Source organism: Canis lupus, chromosome 25 (genome assembly GCF_003254725.2).
Source record: "Canis lupus dingo isolate Sandy chromosome 25, ASM325472v2, whole genome shotgun sequence".
Lineage (NCBI taxonomy): Eukaryota > Metazoa > Chordata > Mammalia > Carnivora > Canidae > Canis > Canis lupus.
The window spans coordinates 6,968,951-6,988,450 of NC_064267.1; the positions used below are offsets into that span (position 1 = coordinate 6,968,951).

General features: G+C 38.5%; 1 protein-coding gene and 1 long non-coding RNA gene across 23 annotated transcripts in view; both read left to right on the forward strand.

Moving 5' to 3' along the window:
• Nucleotides 1-19,500, forward strand: part of STARD13 (StAR related lipid transfer domain containing 13) — a 511,253-nt gene that overhangs the window by 384,136 nt on the left and 107,617 nt on the right. The gene's annotated exons all lie outside the window — the stretch shown is intronic.
• Nucleotides 5,639-19,067, forward strand: LOC118355141 (uncharacterized). The gene is made up of 2 exons (XR_004817015.2): nt 5,639-5,830; nt 18,761-19,067. It is a non-coding gene; the product is annotated as an uncharacterized LOC118355141 (long non-coding RNA).

A 19,500-nucleotide genomic window follows, 5' to 3' on the forward strand; every position in this document is an offset into this window, starting at 1 on the left:
TCCCATGTTGGGCTCCCTGCTCAGCAGAGAGTCTGCTTCTCTCTGTCCCTCTACCTCTCCTGCCTGCTCATGTTCTCTCTCTCACACACTATCAAGTAAATAAATAAAATCTTTTAAAAAAATAAAAGAATGTAGTAAGTGCTCAATAAATGTTTGTGCGTCTGGTCAAAGGTAGGAGATAATGTGATTCAAATGAAGGATAACTGAGTATGGTCATGTCCATCAATGTGTACCACGAAGAGGAAGAAAAGGAGGCACTTAGCGTTATGGGGGTGGGAGCTAGGGATGGGATCTCATCTCTGTTGGCAGTAGAAAGGAAACAAATTTCTATTAGAAGTAGGTCAGAAAGAAGCGTTCAATGGAGAAGTGTTTTCTGAAGCTCAGTACGTGTTTCCAGAAACCAGCAGTTTGGAGGAAATTGGTGTTATTTTTGCTGTGCAGTGACTAGTAATGTGTATTTTCTAACTTAGAGGGATTAATAGGTTTTGCAAGATCCAACAATAGAAAAACATACAGGCATACCAGCTAAACCTCCAAATACATCAGACCTAATACATAAAAAAGAAAAGATGTTTTTAAAATGGTTTTAACCATAAAACTATTATTAATTGTGTACTATTTACTCTTATTTCTTTTCCATTTGTATATATATTCAGACTGAAATCACCTAGAAAATGTGTCTGAGGCAGAATCCGAAGTTATTTTATTGCAAGTCAAAGCTTTTATTTTAGTTTAACATCAATATAAAGCTTAGTTTGCAGTTGTATTCTATTACTCCACAATAACTCTGAAGGCCCCAGTTATTTCTTACTTAGATTTTAAACATTCAGTAGATTCCTTTTACTCATCTGGTTATTTTGTCTTATTAGCCTCAGTTAGTCCTAAGAAATAACTTAGAGTCTATTTACAATGAATGGCAGTCTGTTCATTGACTGTAGAAATCAGTGGTCCTAAAATAGTTTATAAAATAATTTTATACCCATAGCCATGGAATCCTCACAACAATGTCATAAATATGAAGGATCACAATTTCATCATTTGTAATATGATACTGATAAAAGCACTGTACCAATGCATCCAAATTAGAAAGGAAGAAGTAAAAGTATCTCTATTCACAGATGACATGTTCCTTTATGTAGAAAACCCAAAACTCCACACACAAATATGTTTCAACTAATAAAGAAATTCAGCAAAGTAACTGGATACAAAGGCAGCACACAAAAGTCAGTTGCATTTCTATACACTAATAATGAGCAATCCAAACAGGAAATTAAGAAAACAATTCTCCTTATGGTAGCATCAGGAAAGAATAAATACTTAGGAATAAATAACCCAAGAGGCCAAAAAAAAATTTGCACATTGAAATCTATTAAACATTGTTGAAAGAAATTAAGGAAGATACAAACAAATGGAAAGATATCCCATGTTCATGGATGCAAGACTTAATATTGCTAAAATGTCCATATTACCCAAAGCAGTCTGCAGATTCTGTGCAATGTCTGTCAAAATGCCACTGGTGTTTTTTTCAAATATAGAAAAAACCAGCCTGAAATTCATATAGAATCTCAACCCTGAATAGCTAAAACAATTCTAAGAAAGAAGAACAAAACTTGAAACCTCACACTTCCTGATTTCAAAACATAATACAAAGCTACAGTAATCAAAACAGTATGACACTAGCATAAAGAGAGACCTATAGACCAATAGAACAGAGCCTAGAAAAAAACTGTCGTATATGATCACAAGTGATCTTCAACAAGGGCACCAAGACTACACAATGGGGAAAGGATACTCTCTTCAACAAATAGTGCTGTAAAAACTGGATATTTACATGTGAAAGGATGAAATTGGACCCTTGCCTTATAAAGTATACAAAAATTAATTCAGAGTGAATTAAAGACCTAAAAGTAAGACATGAAATGGTAAAACTTGAAGAAAGCATAGGGGAAAATCTTCATAACATTGGATTTGGCAATGATTTATTGGATTTGACACCAAAAGTGCAGGCAGCAAAAGCAAAACTAGACAAATGGGACTATATCAAACTGTTTAAACTTCTGCACAGAAAAGGAAACAGTCAACAGAATGAAAAGCTAACCTATGGAATGGGAGAAAATATTTGCAGACCGTGTATCTGATTAGGCATTAACACCCAAAATATATAAAGGACTTCTACAACTCCACAACAAAAAAACCTACCTGACTAAAAAATGGGAAAGGACTTGAATAGACATTTCTCCAAAGAAGATCTACAAATGACTAACAAGCATATGAAAAATGCTCAACATTATTAATCATCAGGAAATGCAAATTAATGCCACAATGAGCTATCACCTCACACCCATTAGGATGACCATTATCAAAACAAAAACAAAAACAAAAAACAGAAAATGACAGGTGTCAGTGAGGATGTAGAGAAATTGGAATCCTTGCACAATATTGGTGGGAATGCAGATGGTGTATCCACTATGGAAAACAGTATGGAGTTCCTCAAAAAAATTAAAAATAGAATTACCATATCACCCAGCAATCCCATTTCTTGGTATATATTCAAAAGAATTTAAAAAGGATATCCAAGAGAGATATTTGCATACCCATGTTTATTGCATCATTATTCACAATAGCCAATAGGTGGAAGCAACTTAAATGTCCATCAGCAGATGAAAGGGTAAAGACAATTTGGTATATGCATACTATGGAATATTACTCAACCACAAAAAAATAAGGAAATACTGTTACATGCTATAACATTGAGAACTTTGAAGGACATACTAAGTGAAATAAGCCAATCACAAAAACAAAATACTGCATGATTCCATTTATGTGAGGTACCCAGAGCAGTCGAACTCTTAGAAACAGAAAGTAGAATAGTGATTGCCAGAGGCTTGTGAGGGAGGTAATAGGGAGTTGGTAAAGAGATTCCAGTTTACAAGATGAAAAGCTCTAGAGATTTGTTGCACAATAATGTTCATATAACTAACATTCATATACTGTATACTTAAAATGTTTAATATGATAAATTTTATGTTATTAAATTTTTTACAAGAAAAAAGATTACCCTACATCGTGAGGATATCCCAGAATTAAAGAGATAATGTATATTAAAGTGCTTAGAACTGCACTTGGCTCATAATATGCACTTACTTATATATTAGCTATTATTATTGCCACAGATTAATCAACTGAAACTAAGGATAAGGCGTCCCACAACTACTAAATGGTGGAACTGGACCTTCAATTCAGAGTTTCTTACCCCAGAGTTCATGGATTTTCCACTATTTTTTGCTTCCTAGAACTGAACCTTCCCTCTTTCTGGCAAAAATTTAGGTCCTAGGATTCTAAACCAAAAATTCAAAATTCAAAACCACTAGTCTGTTCCTTATTAAACATAAACACAAACATAATAATGATAAAAGATGATCAATTTTAAGAGTATGCTGTCTTCCAATGTAGAAGTCTTTATCACTCACTTTACCTTCTGGAGGCAGTGTATTCATTTCCCCCAAATCATTTACCCCACCTGACCCCATCTGTATTCTGATGTTTAATATAGTCCCTCAAGACAATTCAGTCTTTAATCTTCAACTAAACCTTTAGTCTCACCATCTGGCTTTGCCTTTGAAACTAGCCAGGAATTGAACCTACAAAATAAAATTCCAAGGCAGCTGAGATTGTGTTTATTGTATTCACTGTTATGTTCTTAGGGCTTTTTATGGTGCTATTATTTGTATATGAGTGAATAAGAGAAAGGTAAATGCTATTTTAAACAGAATCTTAGAATATCTGAGCTGGAAATAATTCAAGGTTGCCCACAACGAGTCAGTGGGCTCAAAACATATTTCTACTTTCTACTGCTATGTTCATAAATAATATTAATCAGTTACTCTGTATGGTTTACATAAGGTATGTTTCTGAAAGACATTGTTTGGTCTTTCTTCTTGTGAGAAGGTTGGCAATACTGCTGAACGGTTCTCTAAACTTGGCTTACTCTGATTTTTATCACCAGATAGGATGTTTCATTTTTTGTTTTGAGCTACAAAAGAGGGGGGATACAGCCCAACTAGTTAGTTTATGTTAAAGGCAATTTTTTTTTTTTTTTTCAGAAAACAGACAATGTCTCCTAGAGTATCAGTAGAGATTATGGCAGGCTTTTCCTTATAAAATTTGACAAGAGTGGCCAAGTGGGTCTTGCAGGGGTGGTGAGAGGAAGGGGAGATTGAGAATTTTTGATCAAGGGATCACACTGCTGAGTGGTGTAATCTGGGAATGTTTATTTAGCACCAAGATACAGGATTACCTGGAGAAGCAAGAAACTGGAGATGGGAAGGCAAGAACAAGAGTCAATTGCAATAGATCAGGTAGAAAGAAGGCTCCTCCAAAACATGTCAGTGTTGGAAAAATGGGAAGGAGAAATAAGATAATCATGAAATGAGGCCTGTATCCCCCCTAGAAGGCAAGGACCAAGTCCTCGGTTACCAGCACTGACACTGTGCCTTCACCTGGCAGGTATTCAATATATAGATGTATTATGAGTTTATGAACTGAGTGAAAGTGAGGGCCAAAAAACCAAGGATTACAAGATGGCCTTATTGTGTATTTTGCTTGTTTTACCTAGTTAGCTGAGAATAGCAGATCCAATAAGAATATTGAGCATGTCAAGGAGACAAATCTACTTCCTGGGAAAGATACTTAGTTCAGTTGAGGTGGAGATCAATTTGATGATAGTCGAGTGGTATTTGGAAATTTGAGACTGGGACTTGGAAAATGGACAAAGATGGGGTTTCAGGAGAGGTTCAGAGTGCAGAGAGGGATTAGGATGTCCCTAGCAAGTGGAGAAAGTTGAATTCCTTGGGGTAGAATGACACTCTCAAAGGGTGGTATAGGAAAAGAAGAGAAGAGGTCAAGGTGCAGATGTTTGGGGAAAGCATATACATGAGAAGATGGAAAAGAAAGAAAACAAAGCAGAGAAAATGAAAAATGACCTACTCAGAGTATAACCATGCAAAGAAAAGACTTACAGTTAGGAAATAGTAGTCCAAAGTATTAAACTTTGGAGAGGAGACTGAAATGTTCAGGAGAAACAAATGAAGTTGTGTGACCTCAGAAGATGACCATAAATTAATTTCTAAAAACTACCACACTGAGCAGAAATGCTGAAGAAATTTCTTGGGTAGCTGTTGTGAGCCAGAGAGTTGTTAAGGCACTAGCCTCATTGGCCTTGAGGAATTGATCCTTGGTGGCCCTGGCTTTCTCTCTCCTCAAAGTTAAGTACTAAAAAATTACCAGTATTAGAAGATTCACATTAATAAAGATTCTCTTCTGTATTCCAATAGATGTGATTTCCTAACTAGCTTCTTATTATGCTCAGCATTCCACCAGCACATTGCTAAGGAAATAGAGGACCTCCCAGAGAAGATTATTGCTGAAAGCTTCTGATTTAGTCCTTAAAAGTTTGGATATCTCTGCATATGTACAAAGGCTTAATGGGATTATATGGAATGAAATACTGAGATCTTTTACTCAGCAAAATCTCTAACACTCAAAAACCATGAGTTTTCACCACACCCAGTAGTCTTCACACCACTTATCCTTCTTGACTTTTCTACAGGGAAATACTATCAACCGATGTGAGGTATGTCCTGCTTGGTGTTATGCAGAGGAAAATGTTAACCAGAATGCTGCCAGGGACTTTGGATCATGCTCTACTGGCCAGTCTTGAATCTTCTGAAAGAAATGTGATTCATTCTAAACAATTTGAAAGACCGAATAATAAGAATGATTCAGTGTTCAGAAACCAAAAGGCATTGCAGGCTCTCCAGAATGCCATTGGGTAAAGATAAAGCACAAATTATTTACAATTCAGTATGCTTTCATCATTCTAAAACTATAGAATTACTGGAAGATATATATACCCATATATATATGTATGTAAACTAACAGGTTTGGGGTTGGGTTTTTTATTGCCCCAGTGGGGCCATTACTATACATTATACTATACATTACTATATTTTCACACAAGTTGAGATTGCCTTGTTATTAATTTGAGAACTGAACATCCACGTGCCCTAGCACAATTAGTTTTGCTTTTGGGTCATGCTCTACTGCAGTGGCTCTCAAATTTGAATGTGCATTAGAATCACTTGGAGGCCTGGCTAAAACACAGATCACTGTGCCCCACCTGCAAAGTTTCAGAGTCAGTAAGTCTGAGGTGGGGCCAAAGGATTCACATGTGTAGCAATTCTCATACCAATGGTTCCCATACCTCCTTGGTTCATTGGGCTCTCAATGTCTTAGTAATGTTTTCACTGTGCTCTTAGATACAGAAGTCTAAAGAAATACCTAACAGTTCTGTTTATTAAATAGTCAGATCCAAACAACTTAATAAGCATTTATGTCCTAACAACTCAATGGGTATTCAAACAATAATAACCTTTAGATTGAAAGAAAAACTTTTTTTAGTTCATTATAACCACAATTACTTAACAATGAGATGTCTGCACTGAATGGACAATGAACAGCTTCTCAAACCTTGGACTCACATTGGATATCACCACCCTTATTTTCTGTTGCACATTGGTTTTCAACATGGCCTTTGCTTTTTTATCACAGTGACTGCTAAAGATTCAGCTTCCCATGGGTGTGGCGTTATAGAAAGGATGTTGTTGAGCTCATGCCAAAACTGTTGGCCACATTGAACTAGTAGTTTGCTGAATTTCTGACAGATGTCCAGTGTTGTGAGGAGTCCCTAGAAATTTTGAGATATCCTGAGGTGCCCCTCTGAGTTTACCACAGTGCTTCAGTGCATCTCAGGGCACATTTTGGAAACTGGGTCTCAAGTGTTGTTGATGGTGCTGGCTTGAGGATTCCACTTTGAGAACCATTGTATTGAGGTCTCAGAGAGATCACAAAGCAGGTGTTTTCTGAGTTTCTTCTCATTTTCTTTGACAATACTTAACATCCGTAAAATGTTGGAAAGCAAGAAATGCAGAAAAAGCCATACAAATTTACCATTAATGATTCATTTTTTAGCAGAAGAATCAGGTAGTGCAGGAATCAGAGAATGAATAAAGATACCATGAAGAGAATTGGAAGTTTTGAGGTTAGAAGCACTTAATGATTATGTACAGTTTTTGTTATGGAGCATTTACAAAGCAGGGGGTGTTTTTCATGCTGTTTTTCAGTCAGAATTAATTCAGCTGGGCAATCACAGTGATCTAGGTAATGATTATTGTCCTTGCTTTACACACAGAAATTGATAGATACATCAGATTAGGTGACTTGCCTTAGGCCAAAGAGAGCTTAACTTGTTGGAGGCAGAATGTTACAATCCCAGCATTTTAGCTTTCCTTAAAAAAAGGGTTATAAGAACCACCCTATCATTTCACTAATGGTTCCCTCAAGCTTCATTGTTAATTTTCTCAAAAATCTTGTAAAATGGGTGAATAGCAAGGAGTCCCATTGGGCTGACAAGAAATCCACAGCCAGTTGTGAAAGTGTGTGTGGGAGATGAGTTACAGAGGCATTTTTGAGAACCAGTGGATCAGAGAGGAAGAATGTGTGATAAATTTGAGACATTGAGCTGTAGGAAGAGAAGGGCTCAGGGTTAGCTTTGAAGATAACTGGGCCAAGTCCCTGTATCAAAAGGAACATTTTTCTCAGAACAAAAGTCAAAGCTCCTTGAGGACAAAGGGACAGAAAAATCAATTTATGACAAGAAAAGCAGGTAATAGTCAATAGTACTTCATCTTGAGGGATAGGATACTCAACTTCCGCTTAGTGGAATCACTACTTCAGTGGGGACCCAGAACTGAGAGGTTAAAGAGAGTCTATTCAGATACAATCAGCCTAGCAAATTTTTCTGTGTATATGTATAATTTTAGGCTGGATGTATGTGTAAATGTGGTCAGTCCTATCTTTCTTTGGCTCATTCATGATGCCTCAAAGAGCGTCCTGTGCATTAGGCTTGAGATATATATTGCAAATTTTCTGGAGTACGATTGCAAGATTCTGGAGGAAAAGAGAAGAGACAAGTGATTACAGATTGAGTGATTGCTTTTTTATCTGTCCTGGAGTCTATGAGATTCAATATACTAACCAGTGTTATAGATGATTGAACAGCATACACTTGCTAAGATGACAATGAATCATTAGGTTATTCAACTCTTTAAAGTTTCAGATAAAGCTCAGTCATCTTAAAAAGTTACAGAAATGCCACTGACCCTGGAGTCAGAAAGCATGACTAGCAATTTGAATCCCATTTGCAAGTTCTGGCCAAGTGAACAAGGCCATTCTTTCCTCTTTCAGTTTCCTACCTCAGGAGTCTGTATAGAGCCCAAAAGTGAGATGATAAATGTGAGAGCATGGTGTAAGTTTGCTACTAAGGTCCCTTTAATTCAAGATGACCAGAGTCTAAAATACAACTTCCCAACTCCCTAAATTTGCTCCTCCTTTAAAGGAATTATAGGAATTAAAGGAGGAGCAAATTTATTTTTTTTAAGATTTTATTTATTTATTCACAAGAGACACACAGAGAGAGAGAGGCAGAAACATAGGCAGAGGGAGGAGAAGCAGGCTGCACGCAGGGAGCCCAATGTAGGACTTGATTCTGAAACTCCAGGATCACGTACTGAGCAGAAGGCAGCCACTCAACCTCTAGGCCACCTAGGTATCCCAAAGGAGGAGCAAATTTAAAACACATCTGCCTATCGGGCACTGAGGCTGGCCTGAGGAAGTTACACGCATACATTATTGGAGTTTTAGGACAGTAAAGTTGTCCCGGTCTAATGAGAGCTGCTCTCATTGCCACCTGTGTGCCAGGCCCTGGGCCTAGTCTCTTCCGTGCCTTTGACAATGTGCTGGGTTAAAAATAGATGCACAGTAAAAGTTTGGGTCCTGCTGTCCTGCCTGAGTATCTCAACCCCCTTCCCTGGACCTTGCCCATGAATGGCCACTGAGTCAGCAACCCTGGGGCCTGGCAGGTCCATTCACTACCACTTCCAACCTACTGCACTTGAGACTGTCCCTCACTGTGTTTTACCCTTGAGATAAATGCTGAGTTCTGATTTACTTTATAGTTCTGTATCCAACTAAAGGATTTCAGGGGATCCAAGACTTCTGGTTTAAAACTCAGTTGATAGATTACTCTATACATGGCCAACTTAAATTCTATCTCCATCAAAACTTATGTCCCAATCTTCTCAGTAAGAATTAGGAATTATTTTTTTCTCAGGCACCTGGGTAGCTCAGTCAGTTAAGCATCTGCCCTCGGCTCAGGTCATGATCCCAGGGTCCTGCGATTGAGCCCTTTGTTGTGCTCCCTGCTCAGTGGGGAGTCTGCCTCTCCTTCTCTCTCTGCTCCTCCCCCCCTTCCCTGCTCATGTGCACATGTGCATGCTCTGTCTCTCAAAATAAATAAAATATTTTTTGAAAAAAAGAAAATGTTAAAAAAAATCATTTTTTTTCTCTTCCTTATATGCCCACAACTTTCTGATTACACTTCTATCTTAGGTGTATTAAAAGTTTTCCCCAAGTGTTTATTTTTTCATCAGGTTTTCAGCATTTTACAGTCATGGTCCTTGATTCCTCCCTAGTGCCTAGTTGTTGCTTTGTACATCAGAGGTACTTAAAAGTACTTTGCTTGAACTGATGAAATTAATCATTCAGATACAAAATGAATAGAGGTTGACCCTGGGCATCATAATGGACTAAATAAACAATGTTTAGAAGAGATAATGTGATTCTCAGATGCATCAACATGAAATTAACAGGAAATAGGCTGAGATTTCAGCAAAAGAGAATTCTGTGTGTATCAAAAAGCAAACAAAACTTGACTGGAAGGATGATGGGGAAAAAATAGTGGGTGTAGGTTACAAGAGGAGATTCTAGATTCTCTACTCTCAAAATCATTTGACACTGTTCCACCATCCATGTATCTCAGTTTAAGATGAAGATTCTCAGAAACAAGGGCTGGATGAAGTAATGATGGAGACAGTATTAAGATAGTCACCTCCATGAAACCCAGTGAGGCAAGATGAGTATTTGCCAAATTTCTACCAGAGGCACCACATCTATTTTTTCTTTAACCAAAGAAAGATGTGCATGTACTGGCTGATCTTTGTGAAAGTTCTTTCGAAGTCAGGAGTGTGACAATAAAGCTAACTGGCAACAGATAATAATATCACATTGTATTTGAATACTTTTTCCACAAAGGATTTATTTGGGCACACGAAGACTCAGTGAATTACCATTTGCCATGGTCTTCACCGAAGAATGATAGCTCTGAAATTCTTCTTCCACCATGTGGACTGGCCATCTGTTCGCAATAATTGCAAATTCACTTCCAGGATTCATAAAGTCTCCCTATGTTCTTGCACATCTTTGAAATGCCTCAGGCAACTGCTCTTCTCTCCAAGCCAGCAGCCGGAGCAGCCACAACAGCTGTGGGATTCACCAGGGCTTGTCTCTGTTCAATTTCTGGCAGCAGGCAACAACCGCCAAAGCCACTCTCCAAAAAAGCCTGCAAATTGTAAACCCATTAAGGCTTAACTCCTAGGGGACAACAAAGAGAACTGCCTTTGAATGTGAGCTCTGTGTGGGATCACAGAGGCCTCTGGCACCTGGGCTTGTCCTCAGGGCCAGGGTGATCTGTAGGGAAAGTTACAAGCTGCTGAGGGAATATTTTCACAGGTTTTCCAAACAAAGAATCTTTTCTTCAAACCTCCTACAACTCCTTTCTGATTGCTAATTAACCAAACCTACTGAAAAACAGGCCATTTCTGTAAATAGAATAGAAACTGCATGTATGTGGGTGGACGCGCGCACGCGGTCCTGTTGATGTGCATTCTTGTGTGTTTTGTTGATGGTTTTCGGGGATGTCGTGACACGAGGCACTGTTTAGTTTGATGAGATGGTAAGGGGACTGTCAAGGCATATCGTCTCACCTAGTGATTTTTCCTGTGCACACACAGTTTTGCAGCTGTGTTCGTGCATCCAGCATGGTTTGTGTTTGGCTTTACCTCCCCTTCTCTCGCCTGCAGCTGAGAGTTCTCACCTTAAGGTCTCTTTCACTCTGTCCTTACGCTATACCTCATCTGTCTTCCCTGTTTACTTCTATGGAATCCCTATTTAGGAAGTCTTTTCTTGGTCCATCTGTCTTAAATTACTGCCTTGTTTACTTTCCCGGATGCTTTCCCACCCAGGAACCTTCTCTCTGTTAGATGCACATGAAGATCTGAAGGCCCCATTTCCTCAGAAGCCCCTACAGGCCCCTGGCAATTTTTAGAAGGGCTGCTTCACTCCTCGGTGTAGCTTCCACTTAGTCGGAGCCTGCCAGAGCTTGGTGGCCTCTTGGAATTGTTGCTGAAGCCACCAAACCCTACCTCCTTTAACTCTGCGCTTTCCGTTATCCATGGGAAGTTTTACAAGTTTCACAATTTCCATCTGTTGGAATTTTGAAAGACCATTGCCTTTTGCTTGTTTTATCCACAGTGATGGTGCTTGTGATGAGGTTACCTATCAACTCGGTCATGGCCTTATCGGTGTTTGATCAGTATTTCTTACATTTGTGTTTAATTCTGGCGGTTTTGGCTCTGAGGCAGTGGATGGGGGAGAGAAGCTCTTCACAGGCCTCTAGTGGACATGCTGCGGAACTGCAGAAATTGTATTCAGATGCGTGAAACTGGTGTGACTCCGGAGGATCACGCAATCCCCAAAATATGTTCTTCGTTTGATTTTTTCATTTACTAGTAGAATAGTGTGTTCGAGGGCAAAGAAATGAGGAACAGTGGCTGAATTTTTCCGTCCGTCGTTCAGCTTTACCACCTAGCGCGCTTTCCGTCGCAAGCTCAAGTTGTTAGTCCAGGTTGGCTGCAAGGGCTTGCTCCTGCCGCGGGGCCTTGAGCTGCTTGAGCTGCCTGCGAGCAGGAGAGCCGGCCGCGCTGTGCTCCGCGGTCCTGCCATCCTTCGGCCCTCGCTTCCTACCACAGCTCCTGGCACTTACTCCAGACCTGAACTGACAGCCTTTCTTTGTGGTACTTGTCCTAGTTAAAACTGGGGCTTGGGGAACTATGCCACATTTTGTCTTCAGGATCTCAGTTTGTATCCAGCATCCTCCCTCCCTTCCTGCTTCCTCCTGCCGGTTCATTTCCAATTTACAGTGATTTTAAGTCCCCGGATGACCTTTTCTGGGGTATTTGAGATGTAAACCTTGTCTGGATTCAAAAGGAAAATGTTTTGCCTGGTTAAATCGGAACAGAAATGTCAGGCGACCGTGCTGATGAGAGAATTGTCTGTGGGTGGAATCGACAGAGCTCTGTGTATTTAGAATTATCCTCCCTTCTCCCTAAGAGGCCGGCTTCGCTCTTTCACAGGGAGGCCTCCGGGCCATCTTTTGGATTAAGCTTGCAGAGTATTTTCAGAGCATTGATGTGAGAAGTAATTCTGGAACAAATCAGCCCTGTGTTTACATCTATAGGGAGCTGTAGCAGCTGGGACCATGTTTTGAGCTGTCCATGGGGATGGTGAGATTATGACCTCAGTACAAGACAGACCTTGCACCAGGTTCGAGAGGACTAGGAATGAAACTTTAAAGAGGGTGACTTTACGGATGGCTGTCTAAGGTTACTGCTGTGGGATGTCTGAGACTTTACACTGGAGGGTCGAGCAGAGCTCCTGGGTCATGGTTGAGACAGTCTAAAAGCTATTGGTCACTGAGGTATTTTGTAGTGTGGCCTTTTAAGGGTGTTAAAGTGGATGGAGTTTGCTTCGCTGGAAGAGCCTCCTTAGTGTTTGTTTCACTGGGGGTAGATGAGGCATTGAGGTTCTTAATCTCGTGACTTCTTATCTCTTTAAAACTTCAGAAATGATAAGAAAAATGTTTATACGTTTGCCAAGTGTTTAATGGGAAGAACTATAGCAAGATTCTTGAAAATGTAAAGAAAGGGAAAAACTGACTATTTTAAGAGGCAGTTGAAAGGTAATGCGTTATATAGTATGGAGTAGATTAATAGACTCTTTGTCTAAACAGTGCCTGGACTAGGCTCTATATTACCTTTATACATATTGTCCAGTTTGTTTACTGAATTCTCTTATTTGAATAACAGAATCAAATTTCAAAACTAAATATCCTGACATTTTTAACAATAATCTGGCAGTAGCCTTTTGCTAAAGACTATTATGACACAAAAGTGAAGAAAATTGGAACCATTAGTTGGGTTGAAAGAATGATTTATTCTTAAAATAATGAAAGAGCACAAGTGAAATTCATCGCTAAGGATAAGTTGTTTGGAGGTTGAATAAACCACATGGTACAAATGCCCCTTCAGTTGTGGTTTTCGAAATGTGTAATCAAACATTACCATTAGTCAGAGAAAGATAAAAGGAAGGATAGGATTAAATTCTAGATCTAAACATTTGAAAATACAAATTTTCTTGGCAAAATGAGGTGAGAAGGAGACACATACTAATATGAAGGGATTTTTCTTCATTAAGGAAAAGATGTAGAGAAGAACACAAGGCAGTATCTTATAAAACAATAAAAAAATCATTATGCTTAAGAAAATGAAAATGCTACATGTTGAATACCTCTCAGCTCAAAACATAGAGATATTTCACTTATCCAAAATCCACTGATATGTCCACATCAGCTATATAGAAAAGACCAATAAGCAAAGCAACATAAATGTTGGTGCACTGAAGGTCTTGGGTTTTATTGATAGACCAACACCAGAGATCCTTCCAATTTCACTTATTTACTCTCATGTAACAAATAATCCCTTTTAAAAAAAGATTTATTTTTATTTTTAGAGAGAGAAAGAGAGTGTGAGTTCAGGGAGGGGCAGAGAGAGAGAATCTCAAGCAGATTCCCTGCTGAGCCAGGAGCCTAACATGGGGCCCAATCTCATGACCTGAGCCAAAATCGAGTTGGACGTTTAACTAGCTGTGCCACCCAGAACCCCCATAGTTCCCAAATAATTCTGATGCATTTAATTTCTAAAATTTTGGAGGATAAAAAACTAGAAATTTGAAGGAAAAGGAGACTACCAATGTATACACAATAGATGGAAGTGAGATGGCCAATTTGTTGATAGCAATGGGGAGGAAAAAAGTGATTATAAAAAACCAATCCGTCTCAAAAGTCCTACACAGCACTCTGGGATAAGGGTTATTCTTACTCCTCCTCGTGTGTTTCCAATACTGACAAATCTACTTAATACATATTTACATGTGTATTTGTTAGATGAATTAACATTTTATTTGATACCAAAGGTATCACCATATTGTATCTGATATTTATATTGATGATCTTTCATGATTAAGAATATATTAAATTATGTATGCATATCATGTTTTAAAAGAAGGAAAAATATATAACCTTTCAAAAAATGCTGTCATCCCAAAATGTTGGGTTTTTGAAAATTTTTAAGTTTAGAAGCTGTACTGTTAAGTCCTTTGGTTCACACATGCAAAAAACTTAGCTATCTTAAAATACCTCACTTCTGAAGTTTTGAGCTTTTAATTCTCATATGTTGTTCATGAAAAGAGTAGGATGACTTAGATGATTGTCTAGGGAATCAAAGTTCCAATAAGTTATATGTCTACACAGAATGAGGAAGATCTGCTTATGTTCAGGAGATCATAGTTTTGAGAGAAATGTGCAGGAACAGGGATATTTTATGTGTGTATTCCTATCGATGTTGTTATTTTCTGAAGAAACAGAGACTCATTTAAACTTGCCCAATCATAAAAGGAAGGATGCAGTACTCATTAGGGTCCGTTTATAAGGTATTCAAATGTAACCCTTCTCCTAGGCACATGATGGGATTGTACATCCTCTTTGAGGTTTTGCATCAGTCATGTTACTGATGAAATGTGGGGTAGAAAGAACATGGATCACTTACAGGTGGAACCTTCAGATGTGTTTTCTTCCTGCTGCTGTGATGATTGTTGAGATGAAGTCTCCAGTAGCCTGTATACCTGAGGAACTAAGGTGTAGCCAATGCTTAGTGGACATATAGAATAAGAAGTATACTTTTGTTGTGTTGAACTGCTGAGATTTGGGGGCTATTTGTTACTGAAGCATAATTTAGTCTATCCTGACTGATACAGAATTGACTATAAAGATACAGAACTATATATTCCACATCTAAGACCAGGAAATAAGATATAGTCAGGGTTCATGGGAACTGAAATGAAGATGTAGAAGAATCACAGTTCTTTTCTCCATGCTGTGGCTGCATGGTGTTTTTTGTCTTTGCTTTTCTCAACATGTCGTGGGTTATTTCCAGCCCAACTAGTCAAAACAGTTGTTTTTCCGTCCTCACCCCAGACATTATCAAATATAACTGCTGTCGTTTTTTCTTACTCTGTGTTTTGGGACACCCAGTTTAGTTTCCCTATGGTAGGAACACGATTGATTCAATGAAAGCTGCATTATGAACTCTTGATTGAGGTATCCTCCCCTATTCCAACCCACCATGGCCATTACTAAGCAAGCCTATGGTGTACATGATTTAGGAAATCCCTAGATCTAGAAAAAATAATGGTTAGCATGCAGTGACCATTTCATACGTACCAGGCACAATTCTTTTTTTTTTTAAGATTTTATTTATTTATACATAAAGACACAGAGAGAGAGAGAGAGAGAGAGGCAGAGACACAGGTAGAGGGAGAAGCAGGCTCCATGCAGAGAGCCCAACGCGGGACTCTATCCAGGGTCTCCAGGATCACACCCTGGGCTGCAGGCGACGCTAAACCGCTGCACCACCGGGGCTGCCCATACCAGGCACAATTCTAAGTGCTTCTGTGTGTGAACTCTTTTACTCCTTTGACAACCATGTGACATATGTATTATCATTCTCGTCTTACCGATGTGTAAACTGAAGCACAGAGAACTGCCAGGAGTGAGAGAGGCAGGATTTGAATACAGGCCCTGTGGATCCAGAGCCACATTTTTAACTGCTCTATATGGCATTAAGGTTTTCATTTTCCAAGTGCATTTGTCCTAGATAGCCAGAAATGTGTTACATACAAGCTTTTAAAAAGTATCCAGGTTGTTTTGAGTTTTGCTTTATGACTGTAGTATTATCCTTGAAGAACCATGGTTAAAACAAAGTATAAACCTTGCGATGTATTGTATGCACCATTGTTCTCAGGTAACTCCTTTAACATCTTTCTTCAGATTCCCAGAACTGCCAGTAAGTGCTGGGTAATCTAGGACAGTGGGATCACTTCCACTTAAATTGTTTTGTTGATTATCAGATTTTAACTAAATTAATCTGTGCCCTGTTTTCAGAAATGAAATTCTGTAGTAATCCCAAAGTAGAAAATAGATTCCTAACCCCTCTTTCCCTTTGAAAGCCATTGTATTTATCAGTAACTTAATTATGTGTGTTTCACAGACCAATGATCAACACAAAATTAATTTAGTCTTAAGAAGATTCAGCTTGGGAACAAATAAGAATAATAGCAGTTAGTCTCAGGGGCCCTGTTTCTTGAGATTACTGATGCATTCTCTCGGTGATGTTATTCATTACCAAAGAGGAATTTTGAACATTTTGCTGGTTGCTAAAAATTTCAAATGGCTGAGAATTTTTAGGATTTTTGCCATTTATATGTCATATGGATAGCACATATAGGTATTTTATTTCTTCTTCATCCCTAATATAGAGAACTATGAGAAAAAAGAAACATAGAAACCCAATAGAAATGGATGTTAAATGTGCTGTAGAGAAAGGGAGCAGAAGCCATTATGGAAATGTTCTGTATCTGCTAATTCACATTGGCCTGACTTAAAAGTGTTTTTCTTAGTCAAACAGAATTTGTGACTAATGTAATATATGGATAGGAATTAATTCAAAAGAAAGCTTTGAATACTTTCTATGATCAAATACATGTGAGATGATTAAAGAAAATGAAAAATGAATAAAACTCTGTTCTCAAGGAATTCACAATTTAGTGGGAGGACACCCCCACATGTAGATCCATAGCGATGGCTACTCTGACACTGTGGTTAGATAAAGTACTATGAGGATACAGAGGCAGGGCCTCATGCTTAGAAGGGCCTGGCCCTACGTTTCATATTCTGCAATAGCCATCTTGAGATTATTATTTTTTGATGTGATAAAATACACGTAACATAAAATTTGCCATCTTAACCACTTCTAAGCGTGCGGTTCCGTCGCATTAACATATATTCACATTGCTGCGCAACCATTGCTGTTATCCATCTCTAGAATACTTTTTGTCTTGCAAAGCTGAAACTCTATCCCATTAAACAACAATTCTTCATTCCTCTCTCCTCCCAACCCCTGCCAACTACTATTCTACTTTCCATCTCTCTGAATTGGACTACCCTAGGTATCTCAGATAAGTGGAGTCATGTAATATTTGTCTTGTTGAGGCTGACTTATTTCCCTCAGCATAATGTGCTCAAGCAAATGTTTTAGCATGTGTTAGAATGTCCCTCCCTTTTAAGGCTGAATAGTATTCCATTGTATGTATTTACTACATTGTGTTTATCCATCCATTCATTATGAGACGCTTATACTTTTTGGCTACTGTTGAATAATGCTACAATGAATGTGGATGTATATATATCTCTTAGAGACTGAAATTATTAATAATTTTTGAGCAAGGGGGTTTTCATTTTGCACTGAGATACACAATTTACATAGTCATGTGTCAGGGAACTGAATAAGAGTGAGCTGGAGCTCCAAGGAAGAATTGGATTGGCCAAGCAGAGGAGCGGGACAAGGGCTCTATTCAGAGGGAAGAGGGTGAACCTGACCCAGAGGGAGGAGGAGCCAGGTGTGCTAAGGGACGAGGGGGATACACACCCAAGACAAATAAATGAGTCTTTGGTCTGAGATCAGTTTTCAGTCCTCATGTGTCACAAAAGATGATATGATTCAGCCTAAAAAGGGGAAGGAAATATTGTCACATGCTACAATATGGATGAACCTTGAAGACAATAAGCTAAGTGAAAAAAGCTGCTCACAAAAGGATAAATGCTGTCTGATTCCACTTATCCAAGGTCCCTGGAGTAATCAAACTCATGGAGACAGAAAGTTAGAATGCTGGTGTCCAGGGACTGGGGCAAGAGGAAATGGGGGTTTGTTTAATGAGGACAGAGTTTCAGTTTTGCAAGATGAAAAGCATTCTGGAGTTGGATGGTGATGACGGTTGCACAACAGTGTGAATGTATTTAATGCCACAGAATTGGATACTTAAAAACGGTTAAAATGCTAATTTTTTTTCTGTGTTCTACCACAATTAATTTTTTTAAAAAAGGTTGATGATGAGTGTTTTCATTTCAGTAGTCCATATGCTGTTGTACATTCTTCCAGAGCCTAAATAGATTGGGGGAGTGTGTTTACTATGTCAGTGGATGTGAAGACTACTGTGAATCCATCTAACTGCATCTCTGATACTCATTCAAATTTTTGTCTGTTCTTGCAGCCTCTACAAGAACTTTTTATTCGTAGAGGGCAAACACTTTCTGTTAATATAAAAATGCTGTCCTTTTATCTGTGTTGTTCATTGTAGAAGAGATGAATGATGGAGTAATCTGTTGGAATCAGAACCTAGATAGCTTTTAGTCATTTGTTTTCTGAAGATATTATATTTTAAATACATTAATTTTTATAAGGGGTCATTTTCATTCTGATAGCTAAAGCTCATTATCTAGAACCAGCTAATACTCATTGTCTAGTATGTAAAACAATATAATAAATAATTACAGATTTTTTCCCCATAATTTCAGGGAACGTTAAAATGAGCTAGGAAGAACAGAGGCCATGCTTCCAACATGGGAACTTCAGTATGACTCCAACAAGACAGAACTAAGTCTGCTGATGAAACACATGGCCTTTTTAAGGAAGAATCCCTTAAGTGAAAGCAACATTCTACCAAGCAGGGACCAGCAGGACTCAGCTCTAGTTACCCCCCCCGCCCCACCCTTATTTTCCCTCAAAATACTCATTCTATTCCTCAATTCTCTGATGCACTCAGATGCACTTCTGAGATGGCAAAGCATTTTCTTGTTCTCTAAATATATTCTTTCCCAAGGAGCAATGGTTTGTGCGTCTTACTGGAAAAACTACAGTTAGAATCTAATGCTTCCAAAGGATTTAAACAAGGTTTAGTTTCCCTGGAAACAAGGCTCTTTTTGATGGTTGTAAACATTTTTCTTATGAGATTAGTAGCACCTGAATCTCTTGACAGTAAAGGCCACCTTGAAAATCAAAATATGGGCGGTGGTTTAAAGAGCATTCTAGTTGTTTAAACACCTCACATATTTCATTTTAGCTACCATCACAGGAGAAAGGGGTGTGTGTGTGCGTGTGTGTATGTGTGTGTGTGTGAGAGAGAGAGAGAGAGAGAGAGATGATAGAAGAAATCTGGGATTTATTAAAAGCTAAGGTTTTTAATAAGGTCTGAAGTCATTAAAGGTCAGAGCTGACTGAAGCAGTTATCACTCTGGGCTGATGATGTTCCTAGGTT